A 13552-nucleotide genomic window follows, 5' to 3' on the forward strand; every position below is an offset into this window, starting at 1 on the left:
TACTGCGTAAACAACAGTAATTGTTTGATGGTCAGTTGGGCAGGGATGTTACAAACAAAAAACTACAAGTGTGCTTGCTTCAATTCCTCAATGGCAAAGCTAGGAGAGCTAAAAAAAAAAAAAAAAAGCACCTTATAGTTGAAGGCTCTTTGCTTGAGTCATAAAAGCGCATTGAAATTACTTAGGAATTGTGCACAATAGGAGAGGTTTGTGGCCACTTGGAGACCCCACTTAGACCTCTCACTCAAAACCTTGTGATATTTTTTTCTTATCTTGCACCTACTCCAAAATGTCAACAAATATTCTTATGTTATTGAATGTATCCAGAGTATTTTTAAATTGTGTTTTGGGCAAATGCTTTGAAATGTACAGTTTCCTTTTGTTAGTTTAAATGTTGTGTCCTCACTTTGGTCTAATAATTTCCCCATAATTTCCAGTGTTCTCTTTCAATTGCTACCATGGTCATGCATATGCTTTTTCTAGTTCTTCTGTTAGAAACATTTCAATTTGCCATATTCTTATAGGCCAATTTCCACGAGTTTAAGGGGTTATTAAGCAGAGTGTGTAGCACATCACAAGTATAAAGTTGTTGAAAGGAAAACAAAGATTCACTACAAATTGACAGATTTTCCATCATGCTAACTAGTGGCTGGGAGGGGGAAGAGCGGTCGATTGACTGACCAGGGTCAATTAAAGCACAATTTCTTTCAAATAAAAAGTCTGCCGAGATGAATTGCTGATTAAAAGCATCACTTATCAAATTGTTCTTAGTAAAGATGTTAGAGTCTGACATAATTTGCTTAGGTAGGGAGGGAGAGGAATTCCCACGCTTCAGTGCATAGCAGTGATGGCTCAAGACAGACTGAATAGGGTCTATAAAGCTGCGTTTAGACAGGCAGCCCAATTCAGATCTTATTCTCACTAATTGGTCTTTTAACCAATAAGATCAGCTCTGAAAAATATCTCATGTGAAGAAGACCAATTAGTGGAAAGAAAATCTGAATCGAGCTGCCTGTCTAAACTCAGCCTTACATGCTGACTAGAGTGGGCGCGTCCGCGTGCGTCATCGCGCGCACGTTGATTTTGTCCATCCACACTAGACATGATCAGGACATGCTGGTTGAAATATCAAAACGAACTCTGAACCAACTATATTAATTTGGTGACATGTCGAAAAGCAATAAACATTCATGGAAATTTAGCTAGCTAGCTTGCTGTTGCTAGTTAATTTGTCCTGGGATATAAACATTGGGTTGTTATTTTATCTGAAATGCACAAGGTCCTCTACTCTGACAATTAATCCACAGATAAAAGGGTAAACCGAGTTAGTTTCTAGTAATCTCTCCTCCGTCAGGCTTCTTCTTCTTTGGACTTTATATGGCGGTTGGCAACCATCTTTAAGGTGCATTACCGCCACCAACTGGACTGGAGTGAGTACCTCAGTTCATTTTTCAATCACCCACGTGGGTATATGCTCCTAAAAATCAATCAGGAGATGGGAGAGGCGGGACTTGCAGCGCGTCAAGCGTCACAAATAGAACCAAGTTCTATTTTAGTGCCTGGCTACGCAGAGCCTGTTGACGTGCGCGAGCAGTTTGGATGCAATTATTGAATAACATTGCAGTGTTAGTGCTGCATCTTCCTCCCCAGTCCCCACTGTCGTTATCCTCTCTTAAATTGCCGTGGAGCGAAGGCGAGGCAGACTGCCTGTGATGTGCTCTGCTCTGCTCTGCTTGCCTCCGACTCCAGGTTATTTGTTTTTGAGTGTAATAATGGCCACGAAACACTAAATAAGTCTGCGTCCCAAATGACACCCTATTCCTCATATAGTACACTACTTTTGACCAGAGCCCAGGTTTGGGACGTATGCTAAGTTTGCGGCGGTGCATGGTGAATGACCTGCTCTCGCTCTGAGAAGCCCTGGCTCTGCTGATAGGCATCACTCCCATTGTTTCTGTCTCTGTGTCCCTGCCTGCCTCACTGCCTGTGATCTCCTCATCTTTCATATCCTGTTGCTAGCAGGGCAGGCAGGGATCCGCCTGCGGAGAAAAAACATACTTATTTTATGTGCCTAGACATGTGATGTGTCTTGGTTCAAAGGGAGACAGAAATCTAAGGGAGGCAGGCAGAAATACCTCAACACATACGTACATGCAATGGCCAAGGCACTAAGATAAGACACATCTCTATGGGCCAAAGACGTGCATGGTTGCTACTTGTGTCATTGTAAAGGCACACTCCATATAATTACATAGAACGCTGAACTATAGGCAGGGGTGAAAGTAGACTTAATTTCTTCCCGGTATGTGACCTCCTATTTATCGGCCTAACAATTGCCACCCCCCTCCTATCCCCGCTAAACTAGAATAGTGTACAGCAGGGGTCGGCAATTGGTTTGGGCTACAGAAAAAACACATAGGCTACTACACTTTCTACCGTAGGCTACATAAGTTATGTTAAATTAATTTGATGGAGCATTGTGTCTCTCCAACAGCACCCTGGAGAGGCACAGTGTGCATGGACAAGCTAAGTATGTTGCTAATGCTATGGACTCCAGAACATAATCAGGTAAGGAATTATCCTAAGCTCTGATTTAAAGCAATACTGCAACTGTGGAAACGTGGAACATTTCATTTGTAATTATTTCACTTGTTCTTCTCCCTCAGCCTACAGCCTTAAATACAGTTGTGTCATGGTGCTTTGAGCTTGTATCTCTTGCACAGGAGGCTGCTGAGGGAAGGACGGCTCATAATAATGGCCGGAAATGGAATGGAATGGTATCAACACCTGGAAACCAGTCATTACCATGAGCCTGTTCTCTCCAATTAAGGTCTCACCAACCTCCTGTGATCTCTTGTTAATCCCTCAGGGCTTTGTGACAAAATAGAAGAGCAAGTCCTGGAGTGTGTCCGCCTTTTTTGAGTTGTGCTCCTTATCTCTCAGATCCATGCTAGTGATGTAAACCACTAGGTTTCTTCCGGGGTATCCAATTAACTTTTTAAGAGACCCTTAATCGTGCCAGTTAACTTCCCTGTTTCAAAGAGGTTTAACATAAAATTCCATCCTACTACCTGTATCCTCTGCTTGCCCTGTGTGAGCTCAAAGCTTACTTTGAGTGATGCCAAAGTACAATTTTGTTTAGATATTTTACCATCAAGATTTCTTGCTTGGTTTTGTTTCTGACATCAAAACAATGTATTTTCGAAATTCTAACATTGTGCCACAATAGGACACCCAAACAATCAAAAAAACAAAATTAATAGACCATCAGAGCTGACATTTTTATGGGTATTTATGATTAATTAGTCCACCTTTTCTTTTTGTTCAGGAAGCTTCAATGATGTGTGATCAATGTGTAGCTTTGATTAATCCCCCATCTGACTCTAGATACTAGCCAAGGTTATATCCAGGTTATAACCAGCCAGCGCCTTGAAGATTGGTCGTTTATCCTCTTCCTCTAGGGTTAAAATGACCCAAATGTCATGTAGCAGCTACACACACACACACACACACACACACACACACACACACACACACACACACACACACACACACACACACACACACACACACACACACACACACACACACACACACACACACACACACGCGCACACACAGACCTCTCTACTTCTCTGTATCACCTTTTTATTGGCCATGTCCTGGAGGATTACCCTGATATCTTAGAGGTCACATCTAGGTTGCGTCCCAAATGGCATCTTATTCCCTGTATCAGCGACTCTCAACAGATGGGTTGCGACCCGAATTTGGAAAAATGATGAAATACTCCAGTCTGAACTTAAATGACTAAAACCAGGATGAAAGTGTGTAGAAATAATAATGAACCTATATTTTAAATATACTGTACAAAAATAAAAACACAACATGTAAAGTGTTGGTCCCATGTTTCATGAGCTGAAATGAAAGATCCCAGAAATCTTCCATACACACAAAAAGCTCAAATTTGTTTACATCCCTGTTAGTGAGTATTTCTCCTTTGCCAAGATAATCTATCCACCTAACAGGTGTGGCATATCAAGAAGCTGATTAAACAGCATGCTCATTACACAGGTGCACCTTGCGCTAGGGACAATAAAAGGCCACTCTAAAATGTGCAGTTTTGTCACACAACACAATGCCAGAGATGTTTCAAGTTTTGAGGGAGCATGCAATTGTTATGCTGACTGCAGGAATGTCCACCAGAACTGTTGCCAGAGATTTAAATGTTAATTTCTCTACGATAAGCCGCCTCCAACGTAGTTTTAGAGAATTTGTCAGTATGTCCAACCGGCCTCAAAACCGCAGACCACGTGTAACCACGCCAGCCCAGGACCTCCACACCGGCTTCTTTACCTGCGGGATCATCTGAGACCAGCCACCTGGACAGCTGATGAAACTGAGGAGTATGTCTGTCTGCAATCAAATCAAATGTTATTTGTCACATGCGCCGAATACAACAGGTGTAGGCCTTACAGCGAAATGCTTACTTATAAGCCCTTCACCAACAATGCAGTTTTAAGAAAATACCCCCCAAAAAGTAAGAGATAAGAAAAACAAATGATTAAAATTCAGCAGTAAATAACAATAGCGGGGCTATATACAGGGGGTACCGGTACAGAGTCAATGTGCGGGGGCACCGGTCTCGAGGTAATTGTGGTAATTATGTGCATGCAGGTAGGGTTATTAAAGTGACTATGCATAGATAATAACAGAGAGTAGCAGCAGTGTATGGGGGGGTGCAAATAGTCTGGGTAGCCATTTGATTAACTGTTCAGGAGTCTTATGGCTTGGGGGTAGAAGCTGTTTAGAAGCCTCTTGGACCTAGACTTGGCGGTCCGGTACCGCTTGCCGTGTAGTTTCAGAGAGAACTGTCTATGACTGGGGTGGCTGGAGTCTTTGACAATTTTTAGGACCTTCCTCTGACACCGCCTGGTATAGAGGTCCTGGATGGCAGGAAGCTTGGCCCCGGTGATGTACTGGGCCGTATGCACTACCCTCTGTAGTGCCTTGCGGTCGGAGGCCGAGCAGTTGCCATACCAGGCAGTGATGCAACCCATCAGGATGCTCTTGATTGAGAAGCTGTAAAACCTTTTGAGGATCTGTGGACCCATGCCAAATCTTTTTAGTCTCCTGAGGGGGAATAGGTTTTGTTGTGCCCTCTTCACGACTGTCTTGGTGTGCATGGACCATGTTAGTTTGTTGGTGATGTGTACGCCAAGAACTTGAAGCTCTCAACCTGCTCCACTACAGCCCCGTCAATGAGAATGGGGGCGTGCTCGGTCCTCCTTTTCCTGTAGTCCACAATCATCTCCTTAGTCTTGATCAGATTGAGGGTGAGTTTATTGTCCTTGCACCACACGGTCAGGTCTCTGACCTCCTCCATATAGGCTGTCTCATCGTTGTCGGTGATCAGGCCTACCACTGTTGTGTCATCAGAAAACTTAATGATGGTGTTGGAGTTGTGCCTGGCCGTGCAGTCATGAGTGAACAGGGAGTACAGGAGGGGACTGAGGGGCGCCCATGTTGAGGATCAGCATGGCGGATGTGTTACCTACCCTTACCACCTGGGGGGCGGCCGGTCAGGAAGTCTAGGATCCAGTTGCAGAGGTAGGTGTTTCGTCCCAGGGTCCTTAGCTTAGTGATTTTTGGGGGCATTATGGTGTTGAATGCTGAGCGGTAGTCAATGAATAGCATTCTCACATAGGTGATAAATAAAGCTCTTTTGTGGGGAAAAACTTATTCTGATTGGCTGGGCCTGGCTCCCCAGTGGGTGGGTGGGTCTATGCGCCCCTGCCCAGTCATGTGAATTCCACAGATTAGGGCCAAGTGAATTTATTTCATTTGACTGATTTCCTTATATGAACTGTAACTCAGTAAAAAAAAAGAAATTGTTGCATGTTGTGTTCAGTATAGTTTTACAAATGTTTCTTCAATCACAGTATTTTTTCAATATAGAGTCATTAGAAGCGCTAATCAGCGGATCTCAAACCAGTGAGTGTAAGGAGTGCGCTGAGAGTCGGGAAGGAAGTTCAGGGAGTGAGTGTTTAAATAAATAAATGTAACATAATACAAAACAAGAACACACGAACAACGCACCGACATGAAACTTAAACAGAAACAATAACGCCTGGGGAAGGAACCAAAGGGAATGACATATATAGGGAAGGTAATCAGGGAAGTGATGGAGTCCAGGTGAATCTGATGACACGCAGGTGCGTGTAACGATGGTGACAGGTGTGCGCCATAACAAGCAGCCTGGTGACCTAGAGGCAGGAGAGGGAGCACACGTGACAGTGAGCTTAACATTCTTCATCAAGAATATGGACAAAATGGAATTATTGACAATGAAAAAGGTGGGACTGTTGTTCCCTTGTCATATAGTTGGTACATTTACCATCGATATAGTATTAAACATAGTTTTCCAGATTCCATTTTGACAAAAACAAAATGCTATGTGAATATTGGATCACGACTGAGACAACCTGGTTCAATTTGGGTCCCGAGGCAAAACGAGTTGAGAACCACTGCCCTATATAGTGCATTACTTGTGACCAGAGCCCATAGTAGTGCACTATAAAGGCAATAGGGTGCCATTTGGGACGTAGCCCTAGAGTTGCACGCACCAGCCAGCTCTGTTTATAGATCAGTGTCAAGTGGAGCAGTTACTCTCCTATCAGAGTAGAGTATTTAACCTCTACATACAAGAGACACTGAGGCTGCATTTATGCAGGCAGCCTAATTTGTATATTTTTTCCTAATTATTGGCAAAAGAGCTGATCTGATTGGACAAAAGACCCAGTTAGTGAAAAAAATATCAGAATTGGGCTGCCTGTGTAAACGTAGCCTAAATTATTCCCTCATCTCAGCTGTTATATCAAGGTTCAATCAATTAGGCTATAAGCTCAATATAATGTTGATGATGAAAAAGATAGCTCCTCTAAAACATGTTTTTCATCAAGGTTTTACATGCAGTAATTATTAGGCTGTAACCTAAAGGGATAGTTCACCCAAATTATTAAATTATATATTGGTTTTGGTTTGGCTTTAGACTGCTTACAGAGTAAGGTAACCAATATGTAAATTGGTGAACTATCCCTTTAACATAGTGTAGTTGCTATCTGAGCTGATTAAATATAGTAGATGACTCCAAGGCCAAGGGAACTTTTTGCAACCCTGATTAACATAAAAACTGCTGTCATTGCCCTGTCATTGATGTAATTTATGTCTGCTTGTTCCAGATGCTGTTCATTTTTACTTAATAGATCACTAATTTTATTTGGCAGCTGTTTTGGATATCAACTCTAATGTATTTTCTAATGATTTAATTACTACAAAGCTATTACCGTCCTGAGTTAAACATTAAAAACACATTCATTAGGGGTCACTGAGAGGGTTATTAACCTAGAGCAAATGTCAATTGAATGAATTATTTTTACTTTGCAAAGTTTCAATATACATTGATGAAGAGATATTTATTCATCTAAAGAATAAATATATTGATATATGTTATCATAAACTAAAGGCTTCAATTTATATGAAACTTACTGCACAGGCCATAAACAGAATTTGTCAACATTAAAGGGGAGAAACACTGTAGTGTACTTCTCTAAGTCAACTCTTATACATAGTATATCACTTACAGCCCACTCATTGTCTCGAAAAGGTTAGCAGTTATCACTCTTACTTAGTCATAAAGCAGTCCCCGGTTGGTTTACGCCAATGTTCTAGGGCTGTTGTGTTGAAGTCATCCTGGGTCTATGTCATAGATCACAGCACTGACCTTGAGCCCAGAACCCACGTCACGCTGAGTTGTGGCGATGATGCGGCCATCGTAACAGTGTTAGTGCAATTTATGTGACAGCGTCTGATCCACCACGTTCTTCACGCTTGATAACAAGTAATGAAACGTGCGACGATCTACACCAGAGGTACTCGTGTGCAGGAATTACAGTCATGTGAATTACATTCATATTGGTGTGAACTTAACTCTTGTCTGAACGTCATGGCATTGCGATATCAAGTCTGTCTCTGGCCTGTGAAACAAGGTTTAATCAGAACTTTTATTTCAGAAAGTTGGAACATCACCTGTAATAATGAATCCCATAGGTATAGTTCAGATCATAATACAGACATAGAAAAATCACTGAGGAACCCAACCACGCATTTCCCCCATTTAATGTAATATATTTTGGAAAGGCGTAAATTGGCCGACTTATCCTCATTCGTCTTCATTTTACATGTTTTTGTCTCTCCGCCAAGATGACAAAATTATTTTCCCTCTACAGCAACATAAAGCTGAAATATGACATCTTAGTGGAAGCAGAACACAGTATCTGGATCCCAAATGGCACCCTATTCCCTTTATAGTGAACTACTTTTGATAGTGCACTACTTTTGGCCAGGGCCCTGGTCAAATGTAGTGCAATATAAAGGGAATAGGGTTCCATTTGGAATGCACTCAGTGAAAGAAGAATTGCCCACAGTCAGGGTACTCGGGAGAAGCTACACATGTCTATCAGTCTTCATGTAAGGAAATGAGGGGCCTCCTTAGCTCTCCACACCCCACTGGGTCATATTGAAGAGGAATATTATCAGGATTTATGGATGGAGGTCAACACTGCACATTCTTTGGCATGTTTGCAGTTATCTGAAGTAATGAACAATAAGTCATGTTAAAAGGATACTCCACGATGACTGTAGAACTCAGCAGTCAGTGTGTCACACCCTGGCCTTAGTTATCTTTGTTTTCATTATTATTTTAGTTAGGTCAGGGTGTGACATGGTGAAGTATGTGTTTTTGTATTGTCTAGGGTGTTGTATGGTTTAGGGGGTTAAGTAGAGTAGATGGTTTAGTGTTCAGTGTAGGTGTCTAGGAAAGTCTATGGTTGCCTGATTTGGTTCTCAATTAGAGACAGCTGGTTATTGTTGTCTCTGATTGGGAGCCATATTTAAGGCAGCCATAGGCTTTAGCTGGTTGTGGGTAATTGTCTATGTCAGTGTGTAATGGTCAGTGTCAGCACCATTTTGTTTATATAGCTTCACGGTCGTCAGTTTGTTATTTTGTTAGTTTGTGATTAGTTGTTCGTTTCTTGTTTGTTTTTCTCTCTTCTTAAAAATAAAGAAGATGTATTTTGCACACGCTGCGCCTTGGTCCAATCTCTCACAGCAAGACGATCGTGACAGAATTACCCACCAATCTAGGACCAAGCGGCGTGTCAAGCGGCAACAGGACCCACCTACACAGGATTCATGGACATGGGAGGAGATATTGGATGGAAAGGGACCTTGGGCACAACCGGGAGAATATCGCCTCCCTCGTGAAGAGCTGGAGGCAGCTAAAGCCGAGAGGAGGCGATATGAGGAGGCAGCACGGAAGCAAGGCTGGAAGCCCGTGAGTACAACCCAAAAATTTCTTGGGGGGGGCCTTAAAGGGAGTGTGGCGAAGTCAGGTAGGAGACCTGCGCCTACTCCCTGTACTTACCGTGGAGAGCGAGAGTACGGGCAGACACCGTGTTACGCAGTAGAGCGCATGGTGTCTCCTGTACGCGTGCATAGCCCGGTTCGGTACATTCCAGCTCCACGTATCGGCCGGGCTAGATTGAGCGTTGAGCCGGATGTCATGAAGCCGGCCCAACGCATCTGGTCACCAGTGCGTCTCCTCGGGCCGGCTTACATGGCACCAGCCTTACGCATGGTGTCCCCGGTTCGCCTACATAGCCCGGTGCGGGTTATTCCACCTCCCCGCACTGGTCGGGCGACGGGGAGCATACAACCAGGTAAGGTTGGGCAGGCACAGTGCTCAAGGGAGCCAGTACGCCTGCACGGTCCGGTATTTCCGGCGCCACCTCTCCGCCCCAACCCAGTACCACCAGTGCCTCCTCCACGCACTAGCCCTATGGTGCGTGTCTCCAGCCCTTTACCACCAGTGCCTACACCACGCACCAAGCCTCCTGTGTGTCCCCAGAGTCCTGTGCGTCCTGTTGCTGCTCCCCGCACTAGCCCTGAGATGCGTGTCCCCAGTCCGGTACCACCAGTTCCGGCACCACGCACTAGGCCTAATGTGCGCTCCCAGGATCCAGTATGCCCTGTTCCTTCTCCCCGCACTAGCCTGAAGGTGCGTGTCCTTAGCCCGGTGCCTCCAGTTCCGGCACCACGCACCAGGTCTACAGTGCGCCTCATCCGGCCAGAGCCATCCGTCTGCCCAGTGCCATCTGAGCCATCCGTCTCCCCAGTGCCATCTGAGCCATCCGTCTCCCCAGCGCCATCTGAGCCATCCGTCTCCCCAGCGCCATCTGAGCCATCCGTCTCCCCAGCGCCATCTGAGCCATCCGTCTCCCCAGCGCCATCTGAGCCATCCGTCTCCCCAGCGCCGTCTGAGCCATCCGTCTGTCCCGAGCCATTAGAGCCGCCCATCTGTCCCGAGCCGTCAGAGCCGTTAGTCAGTCAGGAGCCGCTAGAGCCATTCGTCAGTCAGGATCTACCAGAGCCGCCAACCAGTCAGGATCTGCCAGAGCCGCCAACCAGACGGGATCTGCCAGAGCCGCCAACCAGACGGGATCTGCCAGAGCCGCCAAACAGACGGGATCTGCCAGAGCCGCCAACCAGACGGGATCTGCCAGAGCCGTCAGCCAGCCATGAGCGTCCAGAGCCGTCAGCCAGCCATGAGCGTCCAGAGCCGTCAGCCAGCCATGAGCGTCCAGAGCCGTCAGCAAGCCATGAGCGGCCAGATCCGTCAGCCAGCCATGAGCAGCCAGATCCGTCAGCCAGCCATGAGCAGCCAGATCCGTCAGCCAGCCATGAGCAGCCAGATCCGTCAGCCAGCCATGAGCAGCCAGATCCGTCAGCCAGCCATGAGCAGCCAGATCCGTCAGCCAGCCATGAGCAGCCAGATCCGTCAGCCAGCCATGAGCCGTCCAGCCAGGATCCGCCAGAGCCGTCCAGCCAGGATCCGCCAGAGCCGTCCAGCCAGGATCCGCCAGCCAGCCAGGATCCGCCAGAGCCAGCCAGCCAGGATCCGCCATTCAGTCCGGTGCTGCCACTTAATCCAGTGGGGTTAAGTTGGAGGGTGGTCAATTGGAGGAGGTTACGAAAGCGGGTAGTGACTATGGTGGGGTGGGGACCACGACCAGTACCAGAGCCGCCACCGTGGACAGACGCCCACCCAGACCCTCCCCTAGACTTTATGCTGGTGCGTCCGGAGTTCGCACCTTAAGGGGGGGTTATGTCACACCCTGGCCTTAGTTATCTTTGTTTTCATTATTATTTTAGTTAGGTCAGGGTGTGACATGGTGAAGTGTGTGTTTTTGTATTGTCTAGGGCAGGGGTGTCAAACTCATTCCACGGAGGGCCTAGTGTCTGCAGGTTTTTGGTTTTTCCTTTCAATAAAGCCCTAGACAACCAGGTGTGGGGAGTTCCTAACTAATTAGTGATGTTAATTCATCAATCAAGTACAAGGGAGGAGCGAAAACCCGCAGACACTTGGCCCCCCGTGGAATGAGTTTGACACCTGTGGTCTAGGGTGTTGTATGGTTTAGGGGGTTAAGTAGAGTAGATGGTTTAGTGTTCAGTGTAGGTGTCTAGGAAAGTCTATGGTTGCCTGAATTGGTTCTCAATTAGAGACAGCTGGTTATTGTTGTCTCTGATTGGGAGCCATATTTAAGGCAGCCATAGGCTTTAGCTGGTTGTGGGTAATTGTCTATGTCAGTGTGTAATGGTCAGTGTCAGCACCATTTTGTTTATATAGCTTCACGGTCGTCAGTTTGTTATTTTGTTAGTTTGTGATTAGTTGTTCGTTTCTTGTTTGTTTTTCTCTCTTCTTAAAAATAAAGAAGATGTATTTTGCACACGCTGCGCCTTGGTCCAATCTCTCACAGCAAGACGATCGTGACACAGTGTCTGTTGGGTTTTGGTTCTTAAAGCTGCAGTATGAAACTTTTTGGGCGACCAAACCAAATTCACATAGAAATGTGAGTTATCAATCTGTCATTCTCATTGAAAATAGGTCTAAGAAGTGATAGATCTGTTCTATTTGTGCTATTTCTATGCTTCCCGTTATTAACTTTCGTTTTTATGTCTTTTACTTTCGGTTTTGTACACCAGCTTCAAACAGCAGAAAACACAATATTTTTGGTTATGGAAAATATATTTCACAGCGGTTTAGATGGTACAATGATTGTCTACACTATCCTTGCTTGTTTTGACACATAAATTGAAATTAGGCAAACTATTTTTTTAAATCGCAGCAGGAAATGGTAGAGCAATTTCTGCATAGTGCACCTTTAATTTTCAACAGGTAACTGATTGAGATCAAAGAAACCAAGTGTTGGCATCCTGTCGCTAATTTGTGACAATTAAGTTCCAGCAGGGAGAAATTAAAACCAGTAGGACTAGAGCCCCCAGTTGTGCACACCTGATCCGACAATGGTTAACATGTTGTGAGAATATGTCCCAGAATGAGAACATCTTTCACTTCATTGAATTAATGGTTGTGGTAATAGCAGTTCTAAGCCTCTCTTTGGTAACTCCTAAGGATAGTTATTATTAGAAAATCAAACGATTATTGATCGATTATTACTCGAATGTCTGATACAGGTTTAGCTCTGGTCCAGGGCGTTACGTGCGGCTTGTTGAAACTAAGGAAGGCTCAGCTTCAGCAAGCCTCACATAACACCCTGGACCAGAGCTAGTACAGGGTGTATAGTACAGGGTGTATATAGGAAAATGTACTTCTAATTACAAAAACTAAGTGACCTGTTGTGTGCTGACGTGACTTCCAAACTGGAACCTTGTACATTATAGTGTTCTTGTAATGGAACTCATGTTCTTCGGGAGGACTGACGTGTGACACACTAATGTGTGCTTAACCTCCTGTCCACTCCAGAGAGCTGTGCGTTAGATGGTGCATTCTGGTGCTGTCTAGCTCAGAGTCAGAGATGGAATGGCCATAGGGCAGTTCTGGCAAATGCCAGATGGGCTGGTCCATCTTTAGCCCCGTGGGCCTTGGTGGGGTTGAGCAAAATGATCATTATTTGACCAATAATGTGGGCGTCAAGGAAAAAAAGGCAACACAAATGTCTGTACCTCGCATACTCACCTAAAAGCACTTTGCTTGAAAATTTTGAAAAAAGTGGCAATATTACTGTTTGTCCTTCTTGAGACGCCATAACAACAACCTAGCCAGTATACACTTCCTCAAAATAGTCAGAATCAATCTAAGATAAATCAAGAAATCTGCAATTAATTTGGACATTTTTGCAGAGGAGTTCTTAATCGTGCAATGTTGCCTCTAACTAAGATGTTTGGTGCAGTATTTCTGAAGGGAAAAAATGTGCATGAAAACTAGTCGTCTCTCGTTGATTGACAACAGACAATTCATTGAAGAATCCAATCCATAGTTCCCACTCCTACTAGGAGTAGTACTGTTGACTAATCACCGACTAAGGGACATAGACTTCGGCTACCGAACTTCGGCTTGCCTCAAGAAAAAAATTGGTGTGCAGTAACAGCCGGAAAAAAAACCTGTCGAACACCAAAACAAGCAAAAAAGTCACAA

The sequence above is a fragment of the Salvelinus namaycush genome, chromosome 24 (assembly GCF_016432855.1).
Source record: "Salvelinus namaycush isolate Seneca chromosome 24, SaNama_1.0, whole genome shotgun sequence".
Lineage (NCBI taxonomy): Eukaryota > Metazoa > Chordata > Actinopteri > Salmoniformes > Salmonidae > Salvelinus > Salvelinus namaycush.